Genomic DNA, 12967 nt, shown 5'->3' with positions numbered 1-12967 from the left:
TGGCTAAGAATAGAAAAACAAAGAATGATAACAAAGCTTCTGTCTCAGACAGAGAGCCCGAGCCAGCTGGGCTGTGATTGGCCATTAATTAGAAACAACCACATGAGCCCAATCCCAGCTGCACCTGTTGCATTCCACAGCAGCAGATAACCATTGGTTACATTTTGTTCCTGAGGCCTCTCAGCTTCTCAGGAAAGGATTTTTCATAAAAGATGTCTGTGACAGCTGTTCTCTCCAGCCTCTTTCAGGTTTTAGGAGCTGGGATTTCAGGCTCTGAAATTCCTGGAATCCAAGTCTTGGTGCCCCCAAGGTCCAGGCTGGCAAGGGCAGCTCCAGGGCAGCAGTGCCAGGCAGGCTGTGTCTGAAACCAGAACCTTCCCTTCCTTTCATCTGCACAAAGGAGCTGGAAATGTCAGCTTTTTGTTCAGAATTCCAATGAAACACAGCTGGGGGAGTCAGAATGCTCCACAAAAAGAAATATTACCCAGGAGAACGGCGTGGTTTTATTTGCCAAGCACTTTGTAAGGGTGTGCTGGATGACATCTGAGCACTGCTGCTGTTGTTTGGACTGTGTTGTGAAACAGCAAGGGAACAGAAAACAGCAACAATGGAATTGCACAGCTTCCCTTTCCAGAGCTTTAGTGCTTGTTGTGTCACTGCAGTCTGAATTGCTGTTTAAAATGAGGACTTGCCTAGAGGAATTATTTTTTTAGTGTACGTTTCACTGGGCAGCAGAGCAATTACTTCCTAAATTTAGAAATTATCCTCTACTACATTGTAGCAGGATCAGACAAGTTTTGGCATTTGAGCAACTTCCAGCACACATTTTGCACATAAGAAGAGATGATGCCATTTGACAATCTGGCAGAGAGAAAGCGTTCAGGACTTGGATTTCCTTCCAGGCTCTTGGGGAGCAGGATGGGATTTCCAGGGCAGAGCTGAGGGTCCAGCCCTGCCCTGCAGATCCCTGGCTGGGCCAGTTTGGGGCAGCTGCCCTGCCCTGCCCTGCCCGAGCTGAGGGGACAGGAAACCACAGTCACCCAGAGCAATAATCAAGGGAAGGAACTCATTTGGTTAATTATGGGCTCGAAGCCCAGTCAGGGCAGCACCAGCCCTGAGTCACGCTGAGCCGTGCTGAAAGCAGAAGGAAAGGCTCAGACTGAACTGCTGAGCCAGGCACGAGCCCAGCAGGGGCTGGCAGGAGTTCCATGTCTGGGCACCCTTGGATGCTGGGGTGCAGGGCCTGAGGCTCCTCAGCCAGGGCAGCTCCGGCTGGGCAGGGATGGAGCAGGACCTGAGCTGCAGGAAATGCAGGTAACAGATGCAGGTAACAGGCTGCCCTCTGCAGGAAATGCAGGTAACAGGCTGCCCTCTGCAGGAAATGCAGGTAACAAGGTGCCCTCTGCAGGAAATGCAGGTAACAGGCTGCCCTCTGCAGGAAATGCAGCTCAGGAGGTTCCTTCTGCAGGAAATGCAGGTAACAAGGTGCCCTCTGCAGGAAATGCAGGTAACAGGCTGCCCTCTGCAGGAAATGCAGGTAACAAGGTTCCCTCTGCAGGAAATGCAGGTAACAAGGTGCCCTCTGCAGGAAATGCAGGTAACAGGCTGCCCTCTGCAGGAAATGCAGCTCAGGAGGTTCCCTCTGCAGGAAATGCAGGTAACAGGCTGCCCTCTGCAGGAAATGCAGCCCAGGAGGTTCCCTCTGCAGGAAATGCAGGTAACAAGGTGCCCTCTGCATTGCCTGCAGGTAACAGGCTGCCCTCTGCAGGCAATGCAGGTAACAAGGTGCCCTCTGCAGGAAATGCAGGTAACAAGGTGCCCTCTGCAGGAAATGCAGCCCAGGAGGTTCCCTCTGCAGGAAATGCAGGTAACAAGGTGCCCTCTGCAGGAAATGCAGGTAACAAGGTTCCTTCTGCAGGAAATGCAGGTAACAAGGTGCCCTCTGCAGGAAATGCAGGTAACAAGGTTCCTTCTGCAGGAAATGCAGGTAACAAGGTGCCCTCTGCAGGAAATGCAGGTAACAAGGTGCCCTCTGCAGGAAATGCAGGTAACAAGGTTCCCTGGGCTGCAGGAAATGCAGCCCCTGCAGGAAATGCAGCCCAAGAGGTTCCCTCTGCAGGAAATGCAGCTCAGGAGGTTCCTTCTGCAGGAAATGCAGGTAACAAGGTGCCCTCTGCAGGAAATGCAGCTCCCAAGCCTCCCTGGGCTGCAGGAAATGCAGCTCCCAAGGGGCTGCTGCCTGCCCAGCAGAAGGTGCAGGCTGGAGCAGGGTCCTGCAGCGTGGCAGCAGCAGTGAGGGCTGTAACTCTGCATTTCTCCCCTGCAGCCCCATTTCTCTGCCCTTTGCCCTTTTCCACCACCTTCTGCCTGTACATTTTTTCCTCCTGACTCCTTTTCTGCTTGTGAGGAGCCTCACAGGTCTGTTATCAGAACTGGCTTTGCACAGCTGCATGAAATCTGGAATGCCCAAGTGAAAGAAATGGATTAGGCAGATACTCTCCCATCAGACTTCAAACAATTTGAAGCATAGGGCTTTAAAAAGAGATAATTTTATATGGAGAATATTTTTTAAAAAACAGCTTATATTCATGACATAGCACCAATAATTGATAATTTTATTTTCTTAAAAGAATTTCAGAGCTGTTGAAAACTGTAGAAGAATGTCTTTTCTTGTAGGTTTGTCCATAAAGGAAATAATTTATTATACATCTAATTCAAATGAATAATACTGATTATTTCTAATTCTTCTGTCCATTCTCCCCCATTTGCTGGCATTATTTATGACAGGAGGAAATTTGTGAGGCCTCTGTGTCTCCTGCCACAGGCTGGGTGTGCTGCTGTAAAGGGGAGGCAGAAGGGAAAAGAAATGATTTTTTGTTTAAATATCACTTTTGGCCTTCACAAGTTGTTCCAGAGCAAATCTTTTCTTTGAGAATTGGCTAAAAATAGACAGGAAGAATAATCCTCTGAGCTGTGATAAGTATTATCATCAGAAATCAATCTTAGAAATAATTTCCACCATTAAATGTAGCGTAAATTGAGGGAGAAGAAAATGGGATTAAATCAGGCATGGGGGAGAAAGCCTGCAACAACTTTTTTGTGGAATTCAATTTAGTGTTAATTTGCTGGGAGCTCAGAAAATAGAACAACAGCAAGGCACTAATGGAGGGAGAGGGTGGCTAATGAGGGATACACAGACTGAGGAGAGAGTCAAACCCCTCTCATTGCTGCTGTGCTGGAGGGCAAACTCAGGGCTGGATCCTGCACTGGGAGCTCTCAGAGCATCCCAGGGAGGCACAGACAGGGTTTGGGTTTGCTGGGATTGTGTTGCACTGCAGGATTGCTGCCCGCTGTGCTCGGGGGCTGCAAGGGCAGGTGCCAGCAGGTCTGGCACAGTTACAGCAGGTCTGGCACAGTTACAGCAGGTCTGGCACACTTGCAGCAGGTTTTGCACACTTGCAGCTGGTTTGGCACAGTTACAGCAGGTCTGGCACAGTTACAGCAGGTCTGGCACATTTACAGCAGGTTTTGCACACTTGCAGCTGGTCTGGCACATTTACAGCAGGTCTGGCACACTTGCAGCAGGTTTTGCACACTTACAGCAGGTTTAGCACGTTTTCAGGAGGTTTTGCACACTTATAGCAGGTTTAGCACGTTTTCAGGAGGTTTTGCACACTTATAGCAGGTTTGGCACGTTTTCAGGAGGTTTTGCACACTTATAGCAGGTTTAGCACGTTTTCAGGAGGTTTTGCACACTTACAGCAGGTTTAGCACGTTTTCAGGAGGTTTTGCACATTTACAGCAGGTTTAGCACGTTTTCAGGTGGTTTTGCACATTTACAGCAGGTTTGGCACGTTTTCAGGAGGTTTTGCACATTTACAGCAGGTTTGGCACGTTTTCAGGTGGTTTTGCACATTTACAGCAGGTTTGGCACGTTTTCAGCAGGTTTTGCACACTTACAGCAGGTTTGGCACGTTTTCAGGAGGTTTTGCACATTTACAGCAGGTTTGGCACGTTTGCAGCAGGTTTTGCACATTTACAGCAGGTTTAGCACGTTTTCAGGAGGTTTTGCACACTTATAGCAGGTTTGGCAGGTTTTCAGGAGGTTTTGCACACTTACAGCAGGTTTAGCACGTTTTCAGCAGGTTTTGCACATTTACAGCAGGTTTAGCACGTTTTCAGGAGGTTTTGCACACTTATAGCAGGTTTAGCACGTTTTCAGGAGGTTTTGCACACTTACAGCAGGTTTAGCACACTTGCAGCAGGTTTTGCACATTTACAGCAGGTTTAGCACGTTTTCAGGAGGTTTTGCACACTTATAGCAGGTTTAGCACGTTTTCAGGAGGTTTTGCACACTTATAGCAGGTTTAGCACGTTTTCAGGAGGTTTTGCACACTTATAGCAGGTTTAGCACGTTTTCAGGAGGTTTTGCACACTTATAGCAGGTTTAGCACGTTTTCAGGAGGTTTTGCACATTTACAGCAGGTTTGGCACGTTTGCAGCAGGTTTTGCACATTTACAGCAGGTTTAGCACGTTTTCAGGAGGTTTTGCACACTTATAGCAGGTTTGGCAGGTTTTCAGGAGGTTTTGCACACTTACAGCAGGTTTAGCACGTTTTCAGGAGGTTTTGCACATTTACAGCAGGTTTAGCACGTTTTCAGGAGGTTTTGCACACTTATAGCAGGTTTGGCACGTTTTCAGGAGGTTTTGCACACTTACAGCAGGTTTAGCACGTTTTCAGGAGGTTTTGCACACTTATAGCAGGTTTAGCACGTTTTCAGGAGGTTTTGCACACTTATAGCAGGTTTGGCACGTTTTCAGGAGGTTTTGCACATTTACAGCAGGTTTAGCACGTTTTCAGCAGGTTTTGCACATTTACAGCAGGTTTAGCACGTTTTCAGGAGGTTTGGCCCAGGCAGGGCTGGGAAATGCCCTCAGGGCTGGGGGCTCCTGCAGGGTGGGTTTGGAGCTCTCAGCTGGGTGTGCTGGGCGGGCAGTGGGGATGTTGGAGCTGCACTCCTGGCGCTGGTAATGTTCTGCACTGGGATATTCAGGAGGAATTCCAGTCCCTCCTGGGCTGTTTTCCCTATTTCCCTATTGCTGGAATCTCCTCTGCAGGCAGGGGTCATTCTTCAGCAGAGAGCCGGAAAAAAGAATCAATGGGGTGAAATTTATGTTCTAGAAAACTTCATAAATGTGCAGCCATCTGGGGCTATCTTTAATTTCCACTCTCATCCCTCCTTTTGCTGATAGCTGCGTTGGGGAAATTGGGGGAGGCTCAGTTTCATTTCAGTGTCAGGCTGGGAGATTTCATCTCCCTCTCCTGAGGAGAGAGAAGGGTTTGGAATAATTTCTTTGCCACCCTCCGCTCCCAGACCTTCCAGATGCACACAGACCTATTGTCAGGTTATTTTTCCTGAGCTTCCCTGATAGCATCATATGAGCACATAACTCAGTGATTTCTTCGTGGGCCTGGAAATGTTGCCTAATTGCAAAATCTTTGTTCATAATGGGAGATAAACTGATCATCCCCTTTGATTACCCCTCTGTCTCAGCCCACTGAGAACCAGAAGCATCTCTTAAATTTGTTATCTGGTAATTTTTAACCCAAACTAATTTCTTCTGGCTTTATTAAAACTAATTAGTTTGCTTGAGGACTGAAGATCTCTCAGCATTCCTTGGAACAAATAAATATATCATGAGAAAACATAAGCAGCAATGGAAAAATTCGTTCAATAGGAATAGAAGATCTAAGTTAATGGAATTCATAATTAGTAGAAATACAGTTGACAGTGTCTGGACTCAAGTGTCTGAAGTGCTGGAAGTTTTTTGTGTAGTTTTCAAACCTTCTCCAAGGTTTTGCTTTGCACAGAGAATTGCAATTACCTTGTGAGAGATCCATTCTTTCTTCATGAGCAGATTTTCTGCTGTGGGTTTGGGTTTACCTGATGGCTGGGAGAGCCCAGAAGTGGTGCTGGAGGCGTCTGGGATGGCTCAGGAGGTTGCTGTACAAAGGTGACACCTGAGGCTTCTTTCAGTCAGGTACACTGGTTCTTGTTCAGTTCTGATAAGCAGCAATTTCAAATAGAGAATAGAGGAGATTCTTTGTGCTTGGTGTTTTTCAGAATTCCTTTCTTTTTCTTTTCTCCTCTCCCCACAGCCTTTCCTGAGAACTTCCAGAGCTTTTCATTCACAGCTGCCTCCACAGTTGGTTTTTATGAAATGAAAGAATTAAAATGACGAGGCCCAAGGCCAACTGCCATTAGCACTGGGGTGAATTTCTGGAGCCCCGGTTCAGCAGCAGGAGTGTCCAGCGTTCAGCACTGTGGAGTGCTGTGTTCTGGGAGTGGTTTTGGTCGTGCCCAGGGTCTCCGGCCTCTCCCTGCTGGGCTCCTTGTCCCTGCCCAGCTGTGGGTGGCTTTGGGTGGTTTATCCTTTGTTTGTTTTCCAGTCAGTTCACGGATCAGGGGTGTTCTGCACCACGATTCCTCCCTCTCCATCTCCCTCCTCTGGCACAGTCGCCTGTTTGTGCAGAAATGGGCCCTGTGCTCCCATCCCTGCTTGCCCTGAAGGGCTTCAGGAGCTGCTCTGGCTTTGTTTGTATCTGAAACAGGAAACTCTGGGTAAATAGCAGGGGCAATGTTTATCTTTCCTTAGAGAACATGCAGGGAAAGCACTGGTTCACAATACTTTGCTTTTCTCCTAGATTTGTTCAGTGTTTCCCTGTACCCCCTTAGCTCAGCAGAAAGTGAAGAATGGATTGTGCAGTCTGACTTGAAGGCTGTAATATGATCTGTTCTGAAAACAGAGTTTCTGGAGCATGAAGAGCTGTTTTTGAATGATGCTTCTGGCACCTAATTCTTCAAATTATTCAGCATATTTTTCTCCTGTCTGTCTTGAAATGAAAAATTATCTTCTGTTTTCAAGTCACTCATAACTTCTAAAAATTTGGCTTAACTTTTCATAGAGATTTCCAAACTTACGCAATATATTGATAGAAGTTCCTGCCTAATAAAATTACTCTGAGACAGCTGAAGAATTACTGATGTCACCAGAGTTCACAGGAGGGTCTTTAGCATTTGCATCTCTGCATTTCTCACTACAAGATCTGCCAATCTTTGGGGAAAACACGAAGCCTTTTGAGCTGTGGTTGATGTTATGCTCAGGTTCAGTACATTTCATCCTTTTCCAGCGCCACGAGTGAATTTTTCACCTGCTGGGGCACGGTGTTCCCATGGCAACAGCTGATCTTGTTTGCTGCTCTCTGCTCTCTGTGCATGACGAGAAGGAAAAGCTTTTTGAGAAGCGTTCGTGGGAGCCAGTCTGGCTAATTGCATTGCAGGGATCAGTAAAGCAGATCCAGACAGGGCTCCCTCCGTTTCCAGAGGGGAACCAGTCAATCAATCAATCAATCAATAAATGTGTGCTGTGGGGAGCAGCAGCCGCATGGGCACTGGTAAATGGGAGATGGAGAGGCTGGACAGGCTGGGCTGGGGCAGCAGAGAGGGACCCGGGCTGGGGGCACCTCTGGGGACATCCCGGCTCCCGGGGCTGCTCATCCATGCCCTGCCTGTGTTAGGGAAATGCCTCAGTTATCTCTTCACCCATTTTCGTTTTTAAAAGAGTTGAGAGGATCCTGTCATGGTTATACTGTGTGCCAGAGGTGAGCCAACGTCAGGTGGAGAAGTGAAGAGACTGAAAACAAGGCAGAGAGGTGAAAACCAGGTGAGGAGGAAAAAGTGAAGTGAGAAAAGGTGAGGAGGATAAGGGGGAGGCTGTGATGGGCAGCTCTGAGTGACGGCTGTGCCCTGAGCAGCAGCAAATCAGAGGTGGCTCCACGTGGTCCTGCAAGAGGGGAACCTGCCAGAGGCTCAGGTGAGCCTGGGGTTTCACCTGAGCTTCAGAGCAACAGGCAGAGCACTGCAAATGGAGTGAGCTGGTGTGTGAGCAAGGCTGCTCACTGCAGGGTCTGTTGGAACAGAAAAGCACAGGAGGGAATTGTTGTGCAGGGAAATGAGCTGGTGTGCAAGGCTGCTCACTGCAGAGTGGAAGAGCAGCAGCAGGGAGGAATTCTTGTCAATGGAGCAGAGCTGGTGTGCAAGGCTGCTCACTGCAGGGTCTGTTGGAACAGAAAAGCACAGGCAGGAATTGTTGTGCAGTGTCAGTGCAATGAGCTGGTGTGCAAGGCTGCTCGCTGCAGAGCTTGGTGGGAGTGAAAAGCAGCAGGAAGGAATTGTTGTCAATGGTGTGAAAAACGCCAATCACTTGTCTTTAAAATGTTAAAAGTTTGATAGTAATAAAGTTATTATAGAAATAGTAATACAATTAGAGTAATAATAATGTGGACAATTGGGATTAGGACAATATGAGACAATAGAAACAAAGAGTTACAGACAGTCCTGGTACCTTTTCTGGGCAAAATAAGCCCGAAAAAGGACCCACGTTGACAGAGGATTAACCCTTAAAATCAACAGCCTGTTGCATATTCACACACCTCATCCATGATGCATAAATTCCACTCAAACACAGGATTCTGGCTGGGCAGTGTCAGCTGCTTCCTCTGAATGCTAATGGTGTTGTCATGGCTGAGGAGATGGGAAGAGCTTGATAAGAGAGCAATGAATTCTCTTTCTCTGAAAGATTCAGGTGTCCTGTGGCTGCTGTCTCACTGCGAGTCCTTTCTTTAGAAAAAGCATCCTACACAGCATAGTTTCTATTTTAACATTGTGTTATACCCTAAAACTAATATTTAACACACTACTTAAGAGAATTAATACAGCATCACCTTCTAACACAACACATATAAGATTCATTTGAATATTTGCAAAAAGCCAATCATGAAATACTCATTTTTCACAATGGAATGAGCTGGTGTGCACGGCTGGTCACCTGCAGGGTTTTCTGCAATAAAAATGCAGCAGGGTGGAATTGTTGTGTTTCCTCCCCAGGATCTGCTGTGCTGCAGGACTTCCCAATGCCAAGAATCTGCTCAGTTCCTGAGTCCCTTTTTTAGCAGTGCTTTTTAAGAAGTGCTATTTCTGTGTGGTGTTTCTTGTGCTAAATTCAGCCTGCTGATTAGAGGGGTAAAGCTGCATTTGTTTTCCTTTGTTAGAACAGTATCATTTGCACGGAAAAGTTCCTATTTTTAAAACTGAGCAAATCCAATTGTGAAGTGATTTTATGTAAAATGCGAGTGTTTCTGAGCAGCTCTTCCCTTACCTTCAGAGTGGCAGTGGAAAACACTCACGTTGTTAGTTTCTCTGCAGGAATTCATTAGTTTTTAAGTGCTAACCTCAGGAAATGTCCAGCTGCTTTCCTGTGCTGCTTGCTAACATGTGCTTCACCATGGCAGTTGAGAGGGAGCATCAAATGGAAATAGTAAAACACCTGAAACCAGTAAGACTGTCTTGTTTATTTCTCACTGTATGCGTAGCTTTCCAGGAAATGTCATTTATTGTAAGTGAACTGGCTGGCTGTGGCAGGCAGGGCTGCACAGCCCTGTCCCTGCGCTGGGACAGGAGGGGACAGACGGGTGTCAGACAGACAGACGGACAGGAGGGTGGCACAGCTGGGCAGGGACAGACAGACAGACAGGAGGGTGGCACAGCTGGGCAGGGACAGACGGACGGACAGGAGGGTGGCACAGCTGGGCAGGGACAGACGGACAGACAGGAGGGTGGCACAGCTGGGCAGGGACAGACGGACGGACAGGAGGGTGGCACAGTCTGGGCAGGGACAGACAGACAGACGGACAGGAGGGTGGCACAGCCTGGGCAGGGACAGACAGACAGGAGGGTGGCACAGCCTGGGCAGGGACAGACGGACGGACAGGAGGGTGGCACAGCTGGGCAGGGACAGACAGACAGACAGGAGGGTGGCACAGCCTGGGCAGCAGCAGCAGCTCTGCTTTTTCTCCTTTTTTCTCTGGTTTTTCTCCTTTTTTCTCTGCTTTTTCTCCTTTTTTTTCCCTCTGCTTTTTCTCCCTTTTTTCTCCCTTTTCTCCCTCTTTTTCTCTGCCTTTTCTCCCTTTCTCCTCTCCTTTTTTCCCTTTTGTGCCTTTGCTGCCTGCCTGCCCAGGTTCCTCCCTGCCCAGTGCCCTGTGGGCGCAGCTGTGCAGGGCAGGCTGCAGTTACTGCACTGTGCAGAGCCGGGGTCCCCCCGTGCACAGCTGAGCTCACAGGGGTTTAGGAGCAGGATTTTGTGCCCCAGCCGGGCCGTGGGGCCGTGGCAGGGGCTGCAGCTGAGGTACAGCTTTGCTTTGCTTTTCAAATGCAGCCCTTGGAAGAAACAGAAAATGAGCTGGAGGTGGTGAGCCTGACCTTTGAAGTGAGTCATTTACAGGGCCAAGATGCGTGGGAAAAGATCAGAAGGTTCTTCCTTTCCTCTCTGGGTGCCTGCAGGTTTTCCCGTTTCTCCTGGCTGGATTCTGTCCTGCATCGCCCAGCCCAGAGCCGTCCCAGGGATCAGAGCCACTGAGCTCAGTGCAGCCCTGCCGGGCTGCGGGCAGCAGAGACCCTCAGAAAAGGAGCTGCAGATAAATGAACAGGCTACAGGGGGTTTTAAACAAAAATAATTGATGGATGAGCAAACTAGCACACAGGGCAACAGATGCCTTTCTGCAGGCAGTGCAGAGCCTTGTTACCCAGTCAGTGGTGTCAGACTGCATTAAATCTACCAAAGCATCCTCCTGCTGGGAATTCTTTAGCCAGTCCTCACATCCAGAGGAGGATTTTTACTTTTGCTCTGTTATGAGCACACATTTGTGCCCTCATTTCTGCACTTTCAAAGGTGCAGCTTACATCTGAGGTAATAACGCCGTTCATTTTTGATGTCTCACATTTAATTTTCCACAGCTGTTTGTTTATGAATTGTCTCATGCTCTGTGAAGTTTGTGCTGATGTGTGAGTCTTTAAATCTGTGCAGGCTCTGGCACCCCAAAGACCCCAAAGACCAGCCCTGTGCTGCCCTGCTGTTGGTGGGCTCGGTGCTGCTGCCAGGCACAGGAGATGGAGAAATGCTTCATTTGTTGAAATCCAGGAGGGAGCGGGGAGATGGGGCTGTCAGGAGGCACCTGTCCCTCTGGGAACGGGCTGGGAGTTCTCCAGCACCCCCAGCTCCCACTGCCAGTGATGCTCTGTGCTGTGGAACATCCCTGTGCCCACCCTGGCTCAGCTGGCGTGGCCATTCCTGGGCACCTCCTGGCTGCAGGGCTTGGGCAAGTGGAAATTCCTTGGTTTGGAGAAAGCACTGCTCAGTAACAGCTCAGCCATGGTGTGTCCTGGTCTCTGTGCTCATCCTGAACCCAAGCACAGGCTGTCCCACCTGCTGGGAAGCAGAGTCTCTCACAGGACATTGCCCGACTTCACCTCTCTGTCCCATGTGCAAATTGCTTGTTGAGTGCAGGGTGGCTCTGGGGCAGCTGGGATTAACTTCTGTCTTTTTTCATTGAAGATTTATATTGGACTGATCTGGGAAGCACTGAGGCAGGTTTTGTTCAGGGAGGAGTCACTGGCTTGGACAGAAAGTCACCGACTGCAATGATGGGAAAACATCCTGGGCAAAATGCAGGGGAGATTCACAGGGGCTGTTTTGGGGCTGTCTCACAGCCTGAAATCAGGGGCTGTTTCACAGGGGCTGTTTCACAGGGCTGTTTCACTGGCTGTTTCACTGGGTGTTTCAGGGCTGTTTCACTGGCTGTTTCAGGGCTGTTTCACTGGCTGTTTCACTGGCTGTTTCAGGGCTGTTTCACTGGCTGTTTCAGGGCTGTTTCACTGGCTGTTTCACTGGCTGTTTCAGGGCTGTTTCACTGGCTGTTTCAGGGCTGTTTCACTGGCTGTTTCAGGGCTGTTTCAGGGCTGTTTCACAGAGGTATCTCACAGGGCTGTTTCAGGGCTGTTTCACTGGCTGTTTCAGGGCTGTTTCAGGGCTGTTTCACAGGGCTGTTTCACTGGCTGTTTCAGGGCTGTTTCACTGGCTGTTTCACTGGCTGTTTCAGGGCTGTTTCAGGGCTGTTTCACAGGGGTATCTCACATGGCTGTTTCAGGGTTGTTTCACTGGCTGTTTCAGGGCTGTTTCAGGGCTGTTTCACAGGGCTGTTTCACTGGCTGTTTCAGGGCTGTTTCACTGGGTGTTTCAGGGCTGTTTCAGGGCTGTTTCACAGGGGTATCTCACATGGCTGTTTCAGGGTTGTTTCACAGGGCTGTTTCACTGGGTGTTTCACTGGCTGTTTCAGGGTTGTTTCTCAGGGGTGTTTCTCAGGGGCTGTTTCACAGGGGGTATCTCACATGGCTGTTTCAGGGCTGTTTCACAGGGCTGTTTCTCAGGGGCTGTTTCTCAGGGGCTGTTTCACAGGGGGTATCTCACAGGGCTGTTTCACTGGGTGTTTCAGGGTTGTTTCACAGGGTTGTTTCTCAGGGGCTGTTTCCCAGGGGGTGTTTCTCAGGGGTGTTTCACTGGGTGTTTCAGGGTTGTTTCTCAGGGGTGTTTCTCAGGGGTGTTTCACTGGGTGTTTCACTGGGTGTTTCTCAGGGGCTGTTTCTCAGGGGCTGTTTCCCAGGGGCTGTTTCTGGGGGCTCCCCTGGGCAGGTTGTGCCTTCCTTGGGCACAGGTGCCCAGGGCTGATCCCCAGCCCCTCCTGGGCTCAGGGCTCCCTGCTGCCCACACCCCCCTCCAGGAACACCCTGGAACCCACACTGCTGGGATTCCTGCCTGACAGTAATTATGACCTGGATCACCTCCAGAAGACACAGCCCAGGGAGGGAACTTGGCTGCAGTTTCAAGACTTTGCCTCAGTTTCTGGCTTTTGCCACCTGTTATTGCTCCAGAACCTTTGAGTCACTCATTCTTTGTCCTTTAATGCTTTTTTTCTGAGCAAGCAATACAAATATTTCAAGTTGACATTTATCTGTCACTTCCAAACACACTGAGGATACACAAATACATCCTCTCCTTACTGCAAGGGTTTCA

At 49.0% G+C, this 12967-nt stretch overlaps 1 protein-coding gene across 5 annotated transcripts in view; it reads left to right on the top strand.

The window, feature by feature from the left end:
- Positions 1 to 12967, top strand: part of RIMBP2 (RIMS binding protein 2) — a 90003-nt gene that overhangs the window by 29801 nt on the left and 47235 nt on the right. The gene's annotated exons all lie outside the window — the stretch shown is intronic.

The sequence above is a fragment of the Molothrus aeneus genome, chromosome 18 (assembly GCF_037042795.1).
Source record: "Molothrus aeneus isolate 106 chromosome 18, BPBGC_Maene_1.0, whole genome shotgun sequence".
NCBI classification, from domain to species: Eukaryota; Metazoa; Chordata; class Aves; order Passeriformes; family Icteridae; genus Molothrus; species Molothrus aeneus.
This window is presented reverse-complemented; position numbering and strand designations above follow the sequence as displayed.